Here is a 23,210-nt window from a genome sequence, read left to right on the forward strand (position 1 = left end):
ATTTACTGAGATGATGAAGAATGTGGAATTAAAAGTTTGACTTTGAGAGAGAGAGAGAGAGAGAGAGAGAGAGAGAGAGAGAGAGAGAGAGAGAGAGAGAGAATATAGATAGATATTCCATTTGTTGTTCCAATTATTGATGCATTCATTGGTTGATTCTTGTATGTGCCCTGACCAGGGATTGAACCTAAAACCTGGGCATATCGGGACAATCCTAATCAACTGAGCTGCCTGGCCAGGGCTGTTGAAGCATTTCGGTATCTTTTATATAGAATAACAGTATGAGCACAGACTTCTGAGTAAGACTTCTTAGGTTCAGATATGGGCTCACTTATAAGGTACTTACCCTCCTTATAATTCAGTTTTCTCATCTATAAAGTAGGAATAATAATAGCACCTACCTTACAGGGAGGTTGTTGTAAGAATTAAATATATATAAAGCTCCTAGAACCATGTCAAGTATATATAATAGGTGCTATATGTGTTAGTTGTTGTTATTGTGTTCCTCTGTCTTCAAATCATGTGTTCTAGCTATGGGTAATCAGAGAATGTATTGCTAAATCAATCTATTTTTAATTAAAGGATTTAAAAATAAAAATCATTAACAATGTTTTTATATGTCTTTGAACTACACAGATATTGATTAAAATGGTTATAATTAATGTCTGGAAGCCAACCTTCACTTCACTTGTAATTTAGAACTATATTTTTCTGAAAAGTTATTTAAATTTAATTGATGGAGGTGATATAATTTTGATATTCGATCTGAATGGTGAAAGCTGGTGTACAGTTGCCATGAATTTTTATCTCAAGTTTATTTTGCTCTGTAGACATGTGTCTAATAAAAAAAAAAAAAAGATGCTGCATAAACCATCGTTTTAGTTTGAATGTGCTTCTGTTTTTGGTTGAGGTATAAATGTTATTTCTGGCTGTGTCCTTCATACTTAGCTCTTCTTACAACAAATGGAAAGGCCTTAATTGTACCTAAGGGAATAGTTAATTCACAGTGGACTTACATATGGTGGACAAAAGCCGAGTCTAGTAAATGAAATAAAATTATAAATGATAAACATATGAATGCTTACAAAGTCTGTCTGGCAGCTATGAAAGATAGAGTATTGTTTGAGATTAGCAAATTTTGTGTGTAGCATAATAATAATAATTCTTTTCTTGGCATGTTTGTTATGTATATATAAATTTGATTACAAGACAAGCTCTCAACTTATGTAAAGCATATTTATCTTCTATTATTGTTCACTAAGCTTTGTGATGTAGCTTTGATGTCAACAATAGAGGCTGATGATCTCACTTTTTTGGAAAGTTACTGCTCTTTTGATTGGGAGCAGTTAATTAGCATTAACCCAGAACAGCTCTTGGGCTTTATGGATATGTGGTTACACTGCTCCAGCAAAAGGTTAAGTATTAATGGAAAATGGTCACAGCCCTTTTACTTAAAGAAAACATGTTACTTGTAAGTTTTCTTTTGATTTTACTTTTACAGTTACATTGAATGTCTTCATTCATTTAGTCATCCATAAAGCAAATATTGTTGCACATGCAGTGGATAATAAGTCTTTTTAGGACTACTTGTGTGGTATGTCACAGATCATTAACTGCAAGTAACCACCTGACTTGAGGGAAGCCTGGAAGCATCATTATAGTGAACTAAGCTTTTATTTAGGTATCACTGCAACACATTGATTTATGGAAATGTCACCAATTGCTACTATGAAAATATATTCTCATTATCATTCAAGGAATGGGAGATATTAAACGTTGTATATGGTAAAAGATACATATTGTTAATAATGGGAAAACAATAAATGTTGTAGTCTGTGTTTTATCTAACAATTACTTTTAAAGAATTGACTAGGCCAGTGGTCGGCAAACTCATTAGTCAACAGGGCCAAATATCAACAGTATAAAGATTGAAATTTCTTTTGAGAGCCAAACTTCTCCTTTTTTTTTTTTTTTAAAAAAAAAATATATTTTATTGATTTTTTACAGAGAGGAAGGGAGAGATATAGAGAGCTAGAAATGTCGATGAGAGAGAAACATCGACCAGCTGCCTCTTGCACATCCCCTACTGGGGATGTGCCCGCAGCCCAGATACATGCCCTTGACCGGAATCGAACCTGGGACCTTTCAGTCCGCAGACCAACGCTCTACCATTGAGCCAAACCGATTTTGGCAAAACTTCTTGAACTTAAACTTCTAATGCCAGTTCTTCAAAATAGACTCACCCAAGCTATGGTATTTTGTGGAAGAGCCACACTCATGGGGCCGAAGAGCCGCATGTGGCTTGTGAGCTGCAGTTTGCCGACCACTAGACTAGGCGATTAATTAACCTTAATTAGGTGGTTCTTTAGAATGTTTTCAAATCTACCTGTGATTCTATATGTGTTAAAGATATGTTCTGAATTCTCCCTAATTTGAAATACCTTAAAATTAAACAGCATAGAAAGGCAATAGCAAACTTAATATAATTATTTAATCCAAAAAGTAATACATTTTTTCTGTTAGCACATGGCTACATGCTAGATACATATATTATGAACCCAGCCTTGAGAAAACGTTTTGTTGTGGAAGTAAGATTAACATAGTGGACAAAAAGTGCGGAAGAAAGTCAGTATGTAATTTAGTTTTGTTGTATCAATGGGAGGGGGAAATTGTCAGCTGAGGATTAAGAATGTGGAACTCAGATTTAGTGTTGGAAAGTAAGGTTTGGATACATAATGGAAGGACTGAATTTCTGATAAAATGTAACATATTAAGATAAAATGCATTAAGATAGAGAGGTTGACAAAAAATCTTTAATCTCTATTTGATTCATTAAATAGAGTCTGTGCCAAGTATTTAATATTTTTTTCAAAGCCAAAGGAAGGGTGAAAGTGAGTTGATTTACAGAAATATAGTATTACATATGACTTTTAACATTAAAATGAATTCTCTTTCTTTACTGAGTATGGTAGGTTTAATTACAAAAGCTTATTTTACCTTTTTTTGAATTACTTGACTTTTTTCTATTGAATTTTCTTAAATTTAGTATATATATATATATATATATATATATATATATATATATATGGAACTATCAACTTTAAATTACTTTTGGAAAATGATGAGGTACAAATGAACTACCTGATAATCTAATGGACACATATAAAAAGTAACTTTTTTGGGGGGTTAATTCTACAGTATAATTTTATTTTATTGTTAATAAGGGGCTTTACTTAGTATTGTTATAACCTATCAGTCTCTATATCATCAAGTATTTTATTTTGATAACTTTTTTCCAAGAGGAATGCCAAAAAATTTTCAGGTGCAATAGAGCAGTCATGTCACACTTGATGTGATTAATTTGCTCTGTATTACAAATAATTTAATAATAATAATAAAGTGAATATATGATAAATGTATATTTTAATGTGAGTTATATATCTACATATCTATATCTATATCCATATCTATATATCTATATCTATATCTAGCCATATATACACGGGTGGGTAAAAGAAGGTTAAAGTTATGAGTATGTGAAACAGTTTGTTCTTATATTATTTATTATTGTATTATTTATTTGTATTAAAACTATAAACCTACTTTTGGTCACCCATATATATATGTATATATTACTTTGTATTTTGATATACTTTCTAAAGAGGGAGAGAAATAGATATTCAGTTATATAGTTTAGTACTTGAGGAATTGTACATATATAATTGTGTTTGAGGGCATATTCATTGTGTGCTGTATTGCAGAAAAATTTATTCTGGTGTTGGGAGAGGATATAAAAATTTTGTATGCTTTATGTATTAGGTGTACCAGTTAATAATTTGGATTTGGTAATCAAAGAAAACACAATAATTTCAAGAGAAACATCAAAAGTGCTTTATTCAAAGTAATGTCCATCGCTAGCTACACATTTCCTCCATCTTTCAGGTCATTTGTGGATACCGTCCCAATAGAACTTTTCTTGCTTTGAGGCAAACCATTTAGAGACCCAATTTTCCACTTCTTCCTATGTACTGCAGTGCTGCTCAGAAAGTGTGTGTGCCATTCATCAAACAAGTGGTAATCTGAAGGAGCAAGGTCTGGTGAATACGGTGGGTGGGTTCATATTTCCCAGGCAAGATCTTTTAACCTGTCTTTAACTGGTTTTGAAGTGTATGATTGTGTGTTATCATGAAGCAAAATTACTTTGCCATGTCTTCTGGCACATTCTGGTTGTTTCACAATCAGAGCATGTTCAAATTGATTATTTATTGCCAGTAGCGATCAGTAGTAAGGGTTTTACTTGGTTTTAGAAGCTCATAATACACCACACCTTCCTGATCCCACCAAACACAGAGCATTGTCTTCTTTCTAAAGTGATTTGGCCTTGTTGACGGTTGACCTGGATCAGTCCATGATTTTGTGCATTTGGGATTCTCAACATAAATCCACTTTTTATTGCCAGTCACAATTCGATGAAAAAAAGACGTTCTTTTTTGCCATTGAAGCAGCATTTTACTGATGACTTTTCGGTTTTCCATTTGTCCTTTGTTCAGTTGATGTGACACCCATTTTCCTACCTTTAAAATCTTCCCCATTGCTTGTAAATGTTTGAAAATTATAGTTTAATCTTTTTGCAAGTTGTTTTTGAGTTTGACATGCATCTTCATCCAATAATGCTTGTAATTGTTGGTCTTCAAACTTTTTTGGTTGACCTGGACATTCTTTGGCTTTTACATCGAAATCATCACTTTTAAAGCGTTTAAACCAGCGTTCACAAGTATCTTGAGATGGAGCATGTTCACCATAAGCTTCCTGAAGTATATGATAACTTTTTCTTTAAAATAAAGTAATGAATTAAAACTTTCTGCAAATGTTCTTTATTTTTGGCATAAGATTCGACATTTTTAAGCGTAAAAGTCTTTGATGTTAACACCTTTAGCAAATTTGACATAATTTTTGAAGCATGTTATCAATACAACAAAATACCATACATATCAACATATGTGTAACTCCATCCATTGAAAAATATCCACATTATTAACTGGTACACCTAGTAAAGTTTTGTTATCCATGAATTAATTTAGATTGGTAAATTGTAATCATAATATTTCCTATCATTACAAGAGACTTCCCACTTTTAAAATTTTATGATGTTATAGTTATGGGATCTTTTTATGAAGATATATCTTACATAGCATAAAATTCACCATTTTATTTATTTATTTATTGATTGATTGATTTTTTCCTTCTTTTACAGAGAGGAAGTGAGAGAGATAGTTAGAAACATTGATGAGAGAGAAACATTGTGAGAGAGAAACATTGATTAGGTGCCTCCTGCACATCCCCTACTTGGGATGTGCCCACAACCCAAGGTACATACCCTTGATTAGAATCGAACCTGGGACCCTTCAGTCCGCAGGCCGATGCCTATCCACTGAGCCAAACTGGTTAGGGCAAAAATTCACCATTTTAAAGTATACAGTTTTTACTATAGGGTGGGAAGAAATGGGAGATATGGCAATGGGGTTACTAGGTTATGTATCCACCTAATCCTAGTACATTTTCATTACCCCCCCAAAGAAACCCTATACCCATTATCAGTCATTACCCCTTTCCCTTCCTTCTCCTTCTTCATAGCCTCTGGTAAGTACTAAACTACTTTCTGTCTTTGTGGGTTTGCTTGACATTTCATATAAATGGAATCAAGAAATAGATGGCCTTTTGTTTCTGGCTTCTTTCACTTATGTTTTCAAGGTTGATTTTTGTTATAACAGGTATCAGCACTTCATTTATCTGTATGGCTGAATAATATTCATTTTATGGATATGTCTTACCACGTTTTGTTTGTTTATTCATCAGTTGTTGGACATTTGGATTGTTTCCAATTTTTGGCCATTATGAATAGTGCTGTTGTAAACATTTGTGTACAGGTTTTTACTTAGACATAGGTTTATTTCTTTTGGGAAGATAACTAGGAATGGAATTGCTGGGTCATAAGGTAATTCTGACTTTTCCTGTTGTCCAGAGCAGCTTCATCACCTGACATTTCTACCAGCAATGTGTGAGGGCTGCAGTTTCTCCTCAGCTGTTGTTTTACTTTTTTAAAAATTATGTCTATCCTAGTGTGTGTGAAGTAATATCTCATTGTGGTTTTGATTTGCATTTGCCTACTAGTTAATTATGTGGAGTATTTTTTTATGTACTTAACTAGAGGCCCAGTGCACGAAATTCATGCACAGGGTGTGTATCCCTCGGCCCAGCCTGCACTCTTTCCAATCTGGGACCCATCGAGGATGTCCTACTGTCTACTGGGATCAGGCCTAAATAGGCAGTCAGAAATCCCTCTCACAACCTAGGACTGCGGTGATTGCCCACAACTTCCTCCCCTGCTGGCCATCTTGTGGGGCCATCTTGTGTGTTGGAGTGATGGTCAATTTGCATATCACCTCTTTATTATATAGGATAATATAGGATGTTTTAATTTCCATGTCCTTGATAACATGATTGGAACATCTTTTCAAATACTATTTGCCATCTGTATATATCTTCTTTGGTGACGTGTCTGCTAAGGACTTTGGCCCATTTTTCAACTGGGTTGTTTATTTTCTCAATGTTCAGTTTTAAGATTTGTTTTGTATATTTTGGATGACACTCCTTTATCAGATGTGTCTTTTGCAAATATTTCTGGCCAATCTGGGTCTTGTCTTCTCATTTTCATGACATTGTTTTTAGCAGAGCAGTGTTTGATTTTAATGTCCAGCCAGAGTGGGAAGAGATGGGAGCTATAGCAATAGGGTGCTTGCCTTTGTTTTTCTTTGTCCTTCATTTCTTTATTGACTGTTTTCTTGAAGGTTAACAGGTCTGTAGCCTTACATTCATGCTTTGTATTCTTTAATATTTTAAGACTCTTGCTTATTCCTATTTAAATATGAAGATAGGATTGGATAGTATTGGTAGCTGAGCTGGTTTTTAAAATTTAGGATGAAGGTCATTACTCAATTTTGTTAGCAGTTTTTACCTTGAATGTGTGCACCAACTTCAGGAATTGCAATATATTTCACCCCAGCCACAGAGTATTGATGGCATATTGATAGTCATCCATTGTAAGAAGTTTGGAAGCGTTACTTTGGAGTGATGTTGAGGATTTGACCACTCTGTCCAGCTATCCTTCCTTTCTTTAACGTTTAGCACAGTTTGAGGTTATGTGGAGGCACTGACCTGTTTCTGTGGAGGCATTGTGCTTTGTCAACTTGACTAAACTGGAAATAGGTTTCCTAAAAATTCCTTCCCTGCATTGTTCTTGTTAGCAGTGGCCCCAGGAGACATTTTGACCATGTTTTCAGGAGGAAGTGAAGTGGCAGGCATGCCTCTGACTCTTAGGGTCAGTGCTGAGTCAGGCTCCTGCCGCATTTCCCCCTCACCTCCTCTGACTGTTTTGCCATGCCGTACAGCTCCCTAGTGAGGGCTGCAAGCTTCTCTCAAGGTCACCCTTGGCATTGGGTTTGGAGTTGGAGAGAGACAGATGTTCCAGTTTGTCACTGCCATTTCCTGTTGTCCTCACAGATGAAAGTTTGTTCTTGTATATTTCCATTGTCTTTATCAGTTCCTGCTCATCTTCACAGGGTCCAGTTTGTCCTTGCTCTTTTCCTTATCCAGTTCTCTTTTTAACTGTTGGTCTGGCTGACCTATAGTGATTGCAGGCTTAAAACTAGATGAGGAGGCAAGGGTCTACATCTGCCATTCTGACTGCTCTCACAGTTATGTCAAGTCTAACCCCTGCAATAAATCCTTCTGCCTTATCACCCATTCAGAGTCTTCTGCTTGATCGAACCATAATTGATCCATACTGCCTATTCCAGAGTTTATAGTAAAGACTTTTAATATTAGACCTGAATTTAGAGAGTTGTTCCTACCAGCTCATTAAAAAAAAAAATTATATATATATATATGTGTGTGTGTATATATATATATATATATATATATATATATATATATATATATTGATTTCAGAGAGGAAGAGAGAGGGAACGATAGATAGAAACAACAATGATGAGTGAGAATCATTGATTGGCTGCCTCCTGCATGCCCCACACTGGGGATCCAGCCCACAACCCAGGCATGTGCCTTGACCAGAATCTTACCCTGGTTCACAGGGCAGTGCTTTGCCATCTCATTTTAAGTTTGCTATTTGTCTTCTACTCTTGGCTCCTTTTTCTTCTTCTTATTTTTTTTTTAGTGTTGGTTTGTATTCTCATTTTTAATATGTCATCTGGCATACTTGTGGTATTTTGAACCTTAAATAATAGTTTTGATTAAAATATCTTTTATTGTGCTTAGATGTTAGTTTTAAAAACATTTAAACAGACATAACAGTCTTTTAAAAACAGTTGAAGTCTTTTTACCACAAAACCTGTGTAACAAAACAGTGAGGTGGAGAGTGTACCAAAACGACAAGAAAGTTTTTACATTTAGATGGTGAAAAAGAAGGTAAAGGGATTAAGAAAACACACACACAAAAACCACAGACAACAGTATGGTGATTACCAGAGATAAAGGGGTTTGGGGGAGGTAGAAGAGGGTAAAGGAAATAAATAATGACAGAAAGAGACTTGACTTTGGGTGGTGAACACACAGTACAATATACAGATGATGTATTATGGAATTATACACTTGAAATCTATTTTATTAACCATTGTTACCCCCCAATAAATTCAATAAAAATAAAAAAAATAAGAATTCAACTGTTATAAATCAGATGACAGTGCTCAGAAGGAATGTAAATAAATGTGCATCAGTAATTTTATGCACATTTTACAAATAAAATATCTCTGAAGACTAACAAAAACCCCAGAGGCATTATTTTAAATCAGTACAATGGCAAAGGGGTAGTGAGAAGTGTTTGACAACCAACAGGCAGACATATTTTCATATTATGCTGATGATGTATCATGCAGAGGAGTGTGATTACTTATAAAATAAGGTCTCAAACTTTTTCTTTTTGGCAACTTTAAAGTTTGTACAGCTGTTTCAATGACATGCAATTTTTATTGCTATTGGTTTCTGTATCTCCCCCGCCCCCCACAATGTTTATATAATAGCAGAGGTAGTATATTTTGATACTTAGGATTGACTTTTCTGTTGCTAATAAACAGAATTGGCCCCAAATGAGATTTTATTGCAGTGCTTTATTTTTTTCTGGAGATACTTACCTGTAAAAGACAATGTAATACACATTATTAATTAATTAATTTCTAATGGGGAAGATAAAAAATATTACTAAATTTTAACAAAATATATTGTTAAATATTAGTGGAGTAACTTTATAGCTTCTTAGAGTATAAGATACTATTACTATACTTGTTTTAAAAATATTTCTTTTATTTCCATATATTTATCTCATATTGGAGTATTAGCTTAGTGAATTTTTAAAAGTATACTAGTATCATTTGTGCCCGGCTGGTGTGGCTCAATGGTTGAGTCTCCACCTATGGACCAGGAAGTCACGGTTTGATTCCTGGTCAAGGCACATGCTCTGTTTGTGGGTTCCATACCCAGTGTGGGGCATGCAGGAGGCAGCCAATCAGTGTTTCTCTCTCTTTATTAATGTTTTTCTCTCTCTCTCTTTCTTCCTATATGAAATCAATAAAAGTATATTTTAAAAAATTACTTGTGTAATGCATTCTAAGACATAGTGGGAGTTATTCTATAATTAGGTAGTGGATATTTTTAAGGGTTTAAAACACATGTGTCAAACACAAGGCCCGCGGGCCAAATCCAGCCCGCCAGGCCTTGCAATGTGGCCCGCACCGCGCTGTCATCACTGCACTCCACTGTCAGTTTATGACATTGTCAGTTTATGACTGTTCAGTAAACCATTCGGCCCGCGATTTAGGCTGGATTTTAGATTTTGGCCCCTTCTCTGATTGAGTTCGACACCCCTAGTTTAAAATAAAGAATGATCATTACATATTTAATTTAGAAAATATGAAAAATGAAATCTTATGAAGAAAAAAACACTAATAGTTCTACCTCACAGAACCAACCATATTGTTAATATGTATATGTATTCTTTCAATCTTTTTCCCACATACGTTTTTTCACATAAGGTTTTTATCCCACATATTTGTTTGTTATGCGTATTTCTTGGAAGCTTTGTTTCGAAGAACTACCTAAAACTTATACTGATTGGATCCCCAATAGTCTACTCATTTTCTTTTTCTTTTTATTTATTTTTTTATTATTTTTTAAAATATATATTTTATTAATTTTGTACAAAGAGGAAGGGAGAGAGATAGAGAGTTAGAAACATCGATGAGAGAGAGTCATCGATCAGCTGCCTCTTGCACACCCCCTACTGGGGATGTGCCCGCAACCAAGGTACATGCCCTTGACCGGAATTGAACCCGGGACCTTTCAGTCCCCAAGCCGAAGCTCTATCCATTGAGCCAAACCGGTTTTGGCCTCATTTTCTTTTTATTTTTGACTAAAGGCCTGGTGCACAAAATGTGTGCATGGGTAGGGTCCCTAGGTCTGACCAGCAATCAGGGCCAATCAGGTTCCCTGCCTCCCCGTCATCTATTCCTTCCCTCACTCCTTTAGCACCCAGCTGCCCTTGCTGGTCTGCCTGCCATGTTCCACACCGCTCCCTGGTGGTCAGTGCGTGTCATAGCAAGTGATCGAACTCCCGTTCAAACTTTCGAGGGGACACTTTGCATATCAGCCTTTTGTGATTATTTCTGACTTTAAAAATACATGACTTTTACAGTGTATTATAAAGAGGGGGAAATGAACCAGGAGTCAAACTTAAATAAATAATAGATCCCAGTAAATTGAAAAGTGATATATTTTCCAGATAATTGAAAGAGTGGAAAATTCTTATTGGTGTCTAACCTGAAAAGCTATAATGCTTATTCATTCTAAATTCTCACGGTGTAGTCTTCATCTGTTCTTCAAATAGTGAGTATTCTAGAAGAAGGCCAATTAGAGTGTAGGAATTTCCATTCTCATTGTTCTCCCATAATTATAATATTCATTAAGAAATCTCAGAATTTTATTCATAAATGCTAATTGTGTTTTTGACATGTAATGGGAAGGAACGGTGTCAGGTTTTCTGACTAAAAATTTTTTTTGGAGTAGTCAATAAAAAATGTTTTTGTCAATCTCAGAATCAGGTGATTCATTAACATAACAGTTATCCATCTAAGAACTGTAGTCTTCAAGGGAATTTTCTGTAGTCTCTTGAACTTACAATATATTTCATATAGACTGACAGCTTTCTTCTGCCTCTTTTGGGTATAAACTCATGTGTTTATTGTTTTAGCTTTACAGAACATATTGCACCCATCAGGTATACTCCTGAGGTTTAATTTTGAATTAGGAGCACCATATGCAGTATTTGAGTGCAGTTAGAGTTAAAATATGTCTTCTAGTAACACTCTTCCATAACAGACTACTAGTTGTAAGTGAGATATTCTTAGATTTGGGATTTTGGCTGTGTGCATTTGTTTTCTCCTAAGCCAGAACATTTTCAGTTTATCTTCCAACACCAGCTATTTACTTTTCAGATATATGGGCTTACATTTTCATTAAGAGAGATTTTTTTATACCAGAAAGATGAAGCTTTTGAAAATGAATGCCTCATTGTGGAGTTTTTAAAATCTTGTCAAGAGTGGCTATTAAATCCTATTTTAGAATTTTCTGTAGTTTTGGATTAGCCAAAAAGTACAGAGTGGTCAGTTCAGTTTAACAAAAACAAAACAAAATGGCAGGTATCTGAAAACAAGCAAAAAACTAGTTAGTGTTGTTAAAACTTATCAACTGAATGTTTATTTTAGTTTCTGTAAAGAAGTATTTTTTTGGTTTCAAACTGGACTCCAAAGATGGTTGTATAATTTTGTTTCCTTCTTTATCCCAGCTCTTTTCCCAACACTGCCATTTATATCCATAGACTTATAATTTGATATGCTAATATATTGAGACTGAACTAAATTCTTTGCGAGTGGACATAATGTTTTCTAGGCCTCTTCAGGATCTCATCTTTTTTAGGTATTAAAGACTACTGATCACTATTCTGGATTTTAATACAAATTGATAAAATTGAATAAATTTTACATTTAAGTCTTAGGTTTAGGAATGAAGTTTTCCTCTCAACAGTGGTCTGTTAGGGAATTATCTGTACTTATGCTTTTAAATTGATCCATTATTATTCTTTTTTAGAGGAAGCATTTTTTCTGACAGTTGTCTTACTATTTATTTCTTGGCTCATTGATATATTGGGCTAGCACCATCTTCTCAGAGTTTGTTACATCACAGTTTACTATCAGAGTCTAAGGGACATTTTATAATTAAGAAAATGCTTTCTGTTTTATGAGAATTTTTTTACTTTTCTAAAATCAGTTTGGTAAAAATGCATTTTGATGGCCATAAAAACATGAGAGAATTTTACTGTTCTTAATATTCTTGTGAACATTTGCCCACATTCAGTTTTCTCTTATGTTTTAAATTATTCATTCATTCATTCGTTTCCTCATGCCTCTGGGTACCAAGCACAATGATAGGAGGAGCAGGACATTATGATAGTGTTATTCTAGCAGAAGTAAATGCTTACACAGAACCTTAAGAGGTATGTGGGAATGTGCCATACAGAGAAGGACAAGAAAGAGTAGACCAGGAAGAAGTAAAAGAATGAATAAATCCACATAAGTTAGGAGATAGTCTGAAATAAAGGGAAACTTAAAACTTTTTGTCACAGTTGGAGTATAGAGACTGCAAGGTGGAAGTGCCGAGAATCAGAGACAATGCTTTAAGGAGTTCTCATTTTCTCCAAATACCTATAGAAAGCCACTAAAGGTTTTACGCATGGTGATTTGAGTAGTAGTGTAGAGCAAGGGTCAGCAAACGAGGCCCATGGCCTCTTTTGGTATGTTTTGCTATCTAAGAATGGTTTTAACATTTTTTTCTTTTCTTTATTGATTAAGGGATTACACATGTGTCCTTATCCCAATTCCGTTCATGCCCTCACCCCCCGGTGCCTGTGTCCATTGCTTAGGCTTATATGCATACACGTCCTTTGGTTGATCTCTCCCTCTTATCTTCTTACTTCCCTACCTTCCCTCGAGGTTTGAGCATCTGATCGATGTTTCTCTGTCTCTGGATCAGTTTTTGTTCATCAGTTTATAATATGTTGTTCATTATATTCCACAAATGAGTGAGATCCTATGGTATTTTTCTTTTTCTGACTGACTTATTTTGCTTAGCATAATGCTCTCCAGTTCCATCCATACTGTTGCAAATGGTAGGAGTTCCTTCCTTTTTTGAAAAAAAATATTTTATTGCCGAAACCGGTTTGGCTCAGTGGATAGAGTGTGGGCCTGCTGACTGAAAGGTCCCTCACTCGATTCCGGTCAGGGGCATGTGCCTTGGTTGCGGGCACATCCTCAGTGGGGGGTGTGTAGGAGGCAGCTGGTCGATGGTTCTCTCTCAGCGGTGTTTCTGACTCTCTATCCCTCTCTCTCTTTAAAAAATCAATAAAATATTTATAAAAAAATATTTTATTGATTTTTTACTCTCTATCCCTCTCTTCCTCTCTTTAAAAAAATCAATAAAGTATTTATAAAAAATATTTTATTGATTTTTTACAGAGAGGAAGGGAGAGGGATAGAGAGCTAGAAACATCGTTGAGAGAGAACCATCGACCAGCTGCCTCCTGCACACCCTTTACCGGGGATGTGCCCACAACCAAGGTAACATGCCCTTGACCGGAATAGAACCCAGGACCTTTCAGTCAGCAGGCCCACACTCTCCACTGAGCCAAACCGGTTTCGGCAAGGAGTTCTTTCCTTTTAATAGCAATATAGTATTCCAGTGTGTAGATGTACCACAGTTTTTTAATCCACTCATCTGCTGATGGGCACTTAGGCTATTTCCAAATTTTAGCTATTGTAAATTGTGCTGCTATGAACATAGAGGTGCATAGTTCCTTTCTGATTGGTGTTTCTAGTTTCTTGGGATATATTTCTAGAAGTGGGTTCACTGGGTCAGATGGAAGTTCCATTTTCAGTTTTTTGAGGAAGCTCCACACCATTCTCCACAGTGGCTGCACCAGTCTGCATTCCCACCAGCAGTGCACGAGGGTTCCCTTTTCTCCGCATCCTCGCCAGCACTTGTCTTTGGTGATTTGTTGATGGTAGCCATTCTGACAGGTGTGAGATGGTACCTCATTGTCGTTCTGATTTGGTTTTAACATTTTTAAATGGTTGGAAGGAAAATAGCTGTCCTCCATTTTATACCCCCCCCCCAACCCTCCTCCTTTTTGTTATTATAAATCATGTTCTGTCATTCCCCTCTCCCAGTATATTTAATTTTTGGTTATTGTGGGCAGTTGGAAAATAGAGGAAAGTATAAAGAAGAATTAAATAGCCAGAATAAGATTGCCATTTGAAGCAGTTCTTATTATGGCTTCTGTTCTTTGCCAAATCCCAGGATATGATGGTGTCTGGGCAAGATATATATTTTTTTTTTCATGCAAGTGTATCTTTGAAAGGCATAAGTGAACTTGAACCTTGTTATATCTGTCACACAGAATGATGCAAATAAACCTATCTAGAACTATACCAATATAAAATTCTTATTAAGAAAGCCCAAAACATGATATAAAGAAAGGAAAGGCAGTTAATTAATTTTCCAGTTTCTTTAGCTTTTGGCGTGTGGGAAAATGCTCATCTTTATCATTTATGTACAAATGTTATAGGAAGCAATAAAATTTGCAGATAGCCACAAATGTAGCAAGATCTACTTGTTCTCTAGTCCTCATTTAAACCAATTATTTCATTTTAGTCTGAAGTTAGAGGACAAGTAATTATCTATTATCGATGACCAGAAGAAATTTATATAATCTAATTAATTATAACTAAATAAATTGAAGAAATAATATGATTTTTATATACTGCCCTCCCTGTCCTCTTGATACTGACTGTTGGTATCTGGTGACTCTACAGAGTTAACAATATTTATCATTATTGCTTCAGAATCCTTACCAGGTGAGTTTGTGGATATATATGAATAGAAATACAGTGCAAAGTGATTAGGCAAATCTTGTAGCATGGTGGAGAATCTATGAAACTGTTGAAAAATTGCCAAAAGCAAAGTAGCAAATGATCTGGCAGTCAGGTGATAAATAATTGAAGTGGAAATTCACAAGGATCATTACATATATAAGTAGGTCAAAAGAGTATGATTTGACAAGATCTCACTCATTTGTGGAATATAATGGACAATATAAACTGACGAACAAAAACAGATCCAGAGAGAGAAACATCAATCAGACCATCAAACTCAGAGGGAAGGCAGGGAAGGGTGGGGGCAAGGGAGAAAGATTAACCAAAGGACTTGTATGCATGCATATAAGCCCAACCAATGGACATAGACACCAGGGGGGTGAGGGCACGAGGCGGGGGAGTAGGGGGACAATGAGGAGATAAGGACACACATGTAATAACTTAATCAATAAAAAATAAGAATATGTGCAGAGCAGTAAAAAGTAAAAAAATTTTACCCAGTGTTAAAAAAAAGAAAAAGAATAGAGATCCTTGGGAAAAATTACAAAAACCATGAATATTTTTCCATCTGTGACCCTTTTTTATGATGACATGAAAAAAACTAGGTTTAAAGAGAAGCCTGTCAAGTTATTATAATAATTTTAATAAGAATTTTTAAATACAGTGCAATATATAAAGAAGACTATGTAAAATACATGTGTAATTTAAACATGATTCCTGTGTCAGGAAATTGAGCTTTGTCAAGCACCCCAGAGGCCCTCTACCCTGTGCCTTTATCCATCCTTTCTCTGCCTTTAGAAGTAACTTACCTTGTGTCCTGATCTTCTCCTCATTTTTTTCTTTTAGTTTCATCATCTCTGTATGCTTGACTAAGTAATATGTAATTAGTCATTTGTAATTTTCGTATGAATGCTAGCATTCCTTTGTGTCTTGCTGTTTTTACTTAACACATGATTGTGATATTCTTATTGTGGTGTGAGACTCTAGTTAATTTTTAGTCCTGTATTGTATTCCTGAGAAAGGAAGGAGTATATATTATTTTTGACATAGTTGATATTTTGTATTTTTTTCAAAAGCCTAAAAATATTTTTCTTTATCCAGCAAATACTTTGTAATTGGCTATTGTTCTATGTGCTTCTTTGTTTCTTTTTTGTTTGTTTGTTTGTTTTCAGCTGCATGTTACAAAAGAACCAAATAAGAAAGCTTAAATAATAATGGACTTAGTATCTTAGTGACTTGATTTCATACAATCTTAATTTCTGTATCTCTACATATGATGAAATATTTAAAAGGAAAATTCTAGCCAGAGGGAAAGATTCAGAACAAATATGGCAAATGTCCTTTCCCTACACATTGATAAGATAAACACTTAAAATAAAATAATATAAAATGGGAAAAGGAAGGAAGAGACAATTCACAAAGAAATAGAAAAACTAGTATGCAGGAAAAATGTTAAATTGCATAGAAATTTTAACTTTTGCACTAGAATTAAAGTTGTTTCTTTTAAGACACCCTTTTAAAAAAAATCTCTTTGTGGAACCCAGTAATTTTAAAGCAATTATGTTTTTTAAGAAGGTTGGTTAAAAAAAAATCTACAAACTCAAAGTCAAGTTCTGGTAATTTTTAATTTTCTTGCATTAGCAGTTCTAGTATAGTATGATTTACTATGTCATCATAGAAAGACAGCATTAGAGAGTGTACATGGCAGGGTAAAATTAAACACATGCTCACAATCAAATTAATGTATTTCATCTGTCTTCAACTAATAACAATCTGTCATGTTATCTATCTGAGTAGGGGCATAAACAGTTTATTTTGTGTTTGGAGTAACTTCCTGGAGGTAGTTAATGTGACAAGTAGTTTGTTTGAATTGAGTATAGCCAGATCAACACTCTAGATGTTTCCTTGATAACCTAAAAATTACTGTGAAAATCTGTGCAAGTGCTATATTTGTATTTTGTTTTTACTTTTTAAAGTTAGACGGTGACATATTTTACAATCATTTCGCTGAGAATATTGTTTCTGACATCATACATGGACTGAAGAGCACAAATAGTTTATACTTTTCATGTCTTTTTCCATTGACAGGGAATAGACAATGATTTAATTAATTAGCACCATATAATACTTCCCATGTTTTAAAAAGCATGAAGTAAAGCAGTCTGGTGTGAATAAAAATGTCATATTCATCATAGAATATGTTCTTATAGCATGTTGAAAAATGAATATTCAGGAAGACAGGAATGTTATAAAGTTCAGGCCAATATAAAAAGTAATATCAGTATTATTGTGATGTTAAAGTTAAGAACTTTAAATTTTACTCAAAATTTTACATCAGCCTGATAAATAGCCCTGATTATTGTACGTTGGATATATCTAGCTTTTAAGCTATTTGTTACAGTTAGTACTGTATTTTTAAAGACTATTCTGTTAACTATATCTAGGGGTGGGAAACCTTTTTCTGCTATGGATCATTTGGATATTTATAACATCATTTGCAGGTCATACAAAATTATCAACTTAAAAATTAGCCTGCTATATTTGGCCAATAATTTAATTAACTCTCCCTGATGCCTTGGCAGGGCCATACCAAATGATTTCAAGGGCCTTCTCCGGCCTGCCGGCTGTACATTCCCCACCCCTGCTGTGGACAGATGCAATGAAGATGCCTGAATGCCAGTAAACAAATAGGCCTTAAAAAGAGCAGTTTCCATAGGAAACCATCAACAAAAGAAAAAGACAACTTACTGAATGGGAGAAGATACTTGCCATGATAAATTGATTAAAATTTATAAAAATTTATAAAAAACTCGGACAAAATTAAAAAAACCAAACAATTAAAAAACAGGCAAAGAACCTGAAAGGACATGCAAATGGCCATAGACATATGAAAAGATGCTCAATGTCACTAATCATCACAGAAATGCAAATTAAAATCACAATGGGATACCATCTCACATCTGCCAGAAAGGCTATCATCAATAAATCAAAAAACAAAAACTGTTGGTGAGGATGTGGAGAAAAGAGGCTGTGCATTCTTGGTAGGAATACATCCTGGTGGAGCCTCTGTGGAAACTGTGGATGTTCCTAAAAAATTAAAAATGGAACTGACTTCTGATCTAGTGATTCCACTTGTGGTACATTCCTAAAGAAACCTAAAACACTAATTTGAAAGAATATATGCACTTCAGTGTTCACTGCAGCATCCTATATAATAAAGAGCTAATATGCTAATTAGACCAAATAGCAAAATGACTGTCTGGACGACCTTCCAGACAACCGTCTGGAAACCAGGGCTGTGAGGGCCAAGCCCCTTGCACAAATTTCATGCATTGGGCCTCTAGTCCTATATGATAAAAGCCTAATATGATAAGTTTTTAAGCTATTTATAAATATCTGTGTTTTCTGATGGTCTACAGCAGCGTTTCTCAACCTGTGGGTCATGACCCACACGTTGAGAACCGCTAGCGGGGTCACCTAAGACCATTGGAAAACACAGATATTTACATTACAATTCATAATAATAGCAAAATGACAGTTACGAAGTAGTAACGAAAATAATTTTATGGTTGGGGGTCACCACAACATGAGGAACTGTATTAAAGGGCCACAGCATTAGAAAGGTTGAGAACCACTGCTCTATAGCTTATTCTAAAAAAAGAGCCCAGAGTCTTTAAAATTTGAGACAGATTATCACTTTCCCCCTCACAACCCTCCAGTAACTTTTCATCTCTTTTAGAGTGGCCGACACACACTGCCCTATATGGCCCTGTTTTTTTTAAACCTCTTTTCATGCTCTTTCCCTCTCTTGCCAGTTGATTTTAGCTCCTCTGGCCTCCTGGCTTTTCCTTGAGTATGCTAAGAATAATCTTCATTAGGACATTTGCACTTCATCTTCCTCTGCTTGGAAGACTTACTCCCAGATATACATACTCCGTAGCCTTCGTAAGTTTTTTTTTTTTTTTTTTTTTTACCTAGTTGGTTAAAATAACCCTGCCCCTTATGTACCGTTTATCTTTATTACATTTATCAGCATTTGCCATACTATAAAATTTACTTGATGGTCCTTTCTCCTTCATTAAAATGTAAGCTTATTGTTAAATCGGCAGCATCCAGGACAGTGTCTGACACTCAAATATTTGTTAAATGAATGAATCATCAGTAAAGTTATACATTGAAATTATTAAGCAGGATGTAATGTGGTTGAGGTGAAAGAAATGGCATACTAGGTGTACTGTTTAATAATGCAGATGTTTTTCAATAGATGGAGTTACACATATGTTGATATATAGGTGATTTGATATGTATGCAATTTTGTTGTATTGACAACAAGCTTTAAAACTTCACATGTCAAATGTTCTGAAGGTGTTAACATCGTAGATATTTTTACACTTAAAAATGTCGAATTTCATGCCAAAAAAAAGAGCATTTGTGGGAAGTTTTAATTACTTTATTTTGAAGAAAAGTTCTGCTGAATACTTTGGGAAGCTTATGGTGAACATGCTCCATCTCAGATACTTGTGAACGCTGGTTTAAACGCTTTAAAAGTGATGATTTTGATGTGAAAGACAAAGATCATCCACGTCAACTGAAAAAGTGTGAAGACCCAACAACTACAAGCATTATTGGATGAAGATGCAAATCAAACTCAAAAACAACTTGCAGAAAGATTAAAACGTTGCTCAGCAAACAATTTCCAGTCGTTTACAAGCAATGGGAAAGATTTTAAAGGAAAGAAAATGGGTGGAAAAAAAAGAAAAAGAAAAAGAAAATGGGTGCCACATCAACTGAACGAAAGACAAATGGAAAACCGAAAAGTCATCAGTAAAATGTTGCTTCAATGGCATGAAAGTCTTTTTTGCATCGAATTGTGACTGGCAATGAAAAGTGGATTTATGTTGAGAATCCCAAATGCACAAAATTATGGGTTGATCCAGATCAGCCATCAACATCAACTTCAAGGCCAAATCACTTTGGAAAGAAGACAATGCCCTGTGTTTGGTGAGATCAGGAAGGTGTGATGTATTATGAGCTTCTAAAACCAAGTGAAACCGTTACTACTGATCACTACCGACAACAAATAATCAATTTGAACTATGCTCTGATTGTGAAATGAACAGAATGTGCCAGAAGACATGGCAAAATAATTTTGCTTCGTGATGACGCACTTAAAAACCAGTTAAATTCACGTTAAAAGATCTTGCCTGGGAAGTATGAACCCACCCACCGTATTCACCAGACCTTGCTCCTTCAGATTACCACTTGTTTGATGAATGGCACACACACTTTCTGAGCAGCACTTCAGTACATAGGAAGAAGTGGAAAATTGGGTCTCTGAATGGTTTGCCTCAAAGCAAGAAAAGTTCTATTGGGACGGTATCCACAAATTACCTGGAAGATGGGGGAACTGTGTAGCTGGCGATGGACATTACTTGGAATAAAAAGTACCTTCGATGTTTCTCTTGAAATTATCCCGTTTTCTTTGATTATAAAATCCACATTATTAACCGATACACCTTGTATATACAATATTAATGCCTTTGTCCTTCATATTGTTTAGATGTTGGAATGATTTATGTCAAAATGTTAACAGTAGTTGTCTTTAGTTAATGGCATTTTAAATTTCATTTTCATAATTGTTTTTCTGAATATTTGGGGAATGAGCATATATTACTATTATTAGGGTAGCTTGGTTGCTTGGAGTGTCATTCTGTACACCAGAAGGTTGTGGGTTTGATTCCTGGTCTGGGCTCCTGCAGGAGGCAACCTATTGATATCTCTCTCTCTCTCTCTCTCTCTCTCTCTCTCTCTCTCTCTCTCTCTCTCTCTCTCTCTCCTTCCCTCCTTCCCTCCCTCCTCCCTCTTTCCTTTTCTCCCTCTCTACCCAGTCCCTTCATTTCTTCTTAAAATCAATAAAAAAACAACATATCCTCAGGTGAGGATAAAATATATGTGTGTGTGTGTGTGTGTGTATCACCTTGAAAAATGATGTGCTTCACTGAAGGACATAAAGGAAATGAAATCATTCTAAATGTGTTACCACATGTATAGCTGGCCCCACCTGCTATAATACATGGATAATAATTTTAAGAATATTCTTAAAATAGAAGAAAAAGATTTTACTACTACTCTAGTAAATGAGCCCTCTTAATGTTAAATTCTAAGACAAAAGGAAACTTTGTAGTGAAGTTTTTTGTTTTTTGTTTTGTTTTTTAATATCTATTGTCTCATTTGTCAGAATCTCATTCATTTAAAATAACTTTTATATCCTTAATGGCTTTTTATGTTCATATACTAGGGATGACTTTTTGAAAACGATTGTATCTTTTTCATCTGTGGGATCTTACTACCAAGCACAGTACTTGGTATATAATAGGTAGTCAATAAGTTGTTGAATAAATACCCCCCCCCCCCCCCAATTAATCAGTTACATACTGGTCTTTTATTGCTGTCTTCATTAGGAAAACGTTGGCTTGGATAGTAAATTACCCAATGCTATAGATGACTTATGTGATAGTTGGGGAGTTGTAGGGAAGGATGGAGGGAAAGGAAAAAAAGAGAAAGAAAAAAGTTCAACAGTGATAGATAGTTCCATTTGAAAAAAAAAGCACACACACAAAATGACAAATTTCTTAAAAAAAAAAATTGGGTAGAGATTCATTGGGTATTTTTCCTAGTGTCAGGATTTGTTCTTACTCTTGTTGAATTAGAAAAGTATTTTAGCTTTAATATTATAATAACATAGATATATAAATGTCAGTGCTAATATCTTAGTATTTTAGTCTTCTACAAATTGATGCCTGTGATAACTGGACATTTTTTAGCCTTTTCTTGTAAATAAGGTTTTCATTTAAGGAACAGCAACTTGTGGTCAGAAAAAAAAAACCCTCCATATTATTCAAGCTAAGCAATATAAATGGGACTCAGAATCCCTGACTAAATAAAAAAATCTCCTAGAGAAAGATCTCTTGAGCCTACAAACTAAAGACCTTCAATATAATTTTAAATAAAACCTTTTATGTAAAATGAGAGCACTTTTTAGTTGATAATCAATTGACACTATTATGTAGGCTCACTAGATTTGCAAATTTACAATTTTTACAAGTCAGTTGGGTCCTTTCCTCAGGAAATCAGTTTAACTTTTCTCCCCCTATATTGACTCAAAGAACCTAGTTGTCCTTAAATCCTGTGAATACATTTGCCTTATAATTTGACGGCATTGAGTCAACACCCTTATAGGGTTTCTAGTGTTGTAAAAAGAGAAACTGTTCAATAAAGGGTCACATTTGAAAAAATAGACTGTGCCGGATGAAACCAGTATTGGATATGAATACTGTGCTTTCCTTTAACGAACCTACAAGTATTCAAGGAAATAAGTGCTTACCCCTTACTTTCAAAATGCATACTTTAGGTTTGGAAAGTAGCTGAGCTCTCTCCTTGTGAAATTAAACCATGGCTGTAAATAAATTAAATACACTATGAAATATTGATATCTTTTAGCAAAAATTAATTACATGTTTATTGAATATTAATATTTATAAAACTTACAGAACTATTCTAATTATTAAAGTAATTAAACTTTCAATTAAATATGCATCTTTCAATTAATCTCTATTTAAACACATTATACTAAGGCCTTGGTTGGCAAACTGCGGCTTGCGAGCCACATGTGGCTCTTTGGCCCCTTGAATGTGGCTCTTCCACAAAATACTACGGCTTGAGTGAATCTATTTTGAAGAAGTGGTGTTGGAAGAAGTTTAAGTTTAAAAAAATTGGCTCTCAAAAGAAATTTCAATCGTGTACTGTTGATATTTGGCTCTGTTGACTAATGAGTTGCAGAACACTGTACTAATGAAATCTTTTTTGAGTATCATCAGGGTTCTTGAAGCTATATAGATAATAAGAGTGATAGCTTTCATTTTTTTCGAGCACTTATCAGGTCTGGACATTTGCACTATACATGGATTAATTCTCAAACACTCCATATAATATAGGTATATTTGTTATTCTTAGTTTTTAGGTTTAGAGACTGAGACATAAAAAAGTTAAGGAAATTGCCTAAGATTACACAGATAGTGCCTAAGCTGGGATATAATAGTGGAAGATAAGTCAAACTTAAGCATGTTAAAGTATATTGATTGACTCTTAATATTTTTC

General features: G+C 34.8%; 1 protein-coding gene across 4 annotated transcripts in view; it reads left to right on the forward strand.

Moving 5' to 3' along the window:
• RAB28 (RAB28, member RAS oncogene family) overlaps positions 1-23,210 on the forward strand; it is a 64,041-nt gene that overhangs the window by 31,411 nt on the left and 9,420 nt on the right. The gene's annotated exons all lie outside the window — the stretch shown is intronic.

Source organism: Pipistrellus hanaki, assembly GCF_964339955.1.
Source record: "Pipistrellus hanaki genome assembly, chromosome: 1".
Classification (NCBI taxonomy): domain Eukaryota; kingdom Metazoa; phylum Chordata; class Mammalia; order Chiroptera; family Vespertilionidae; genus Pipistrellus; species Pipistrellus hanaki.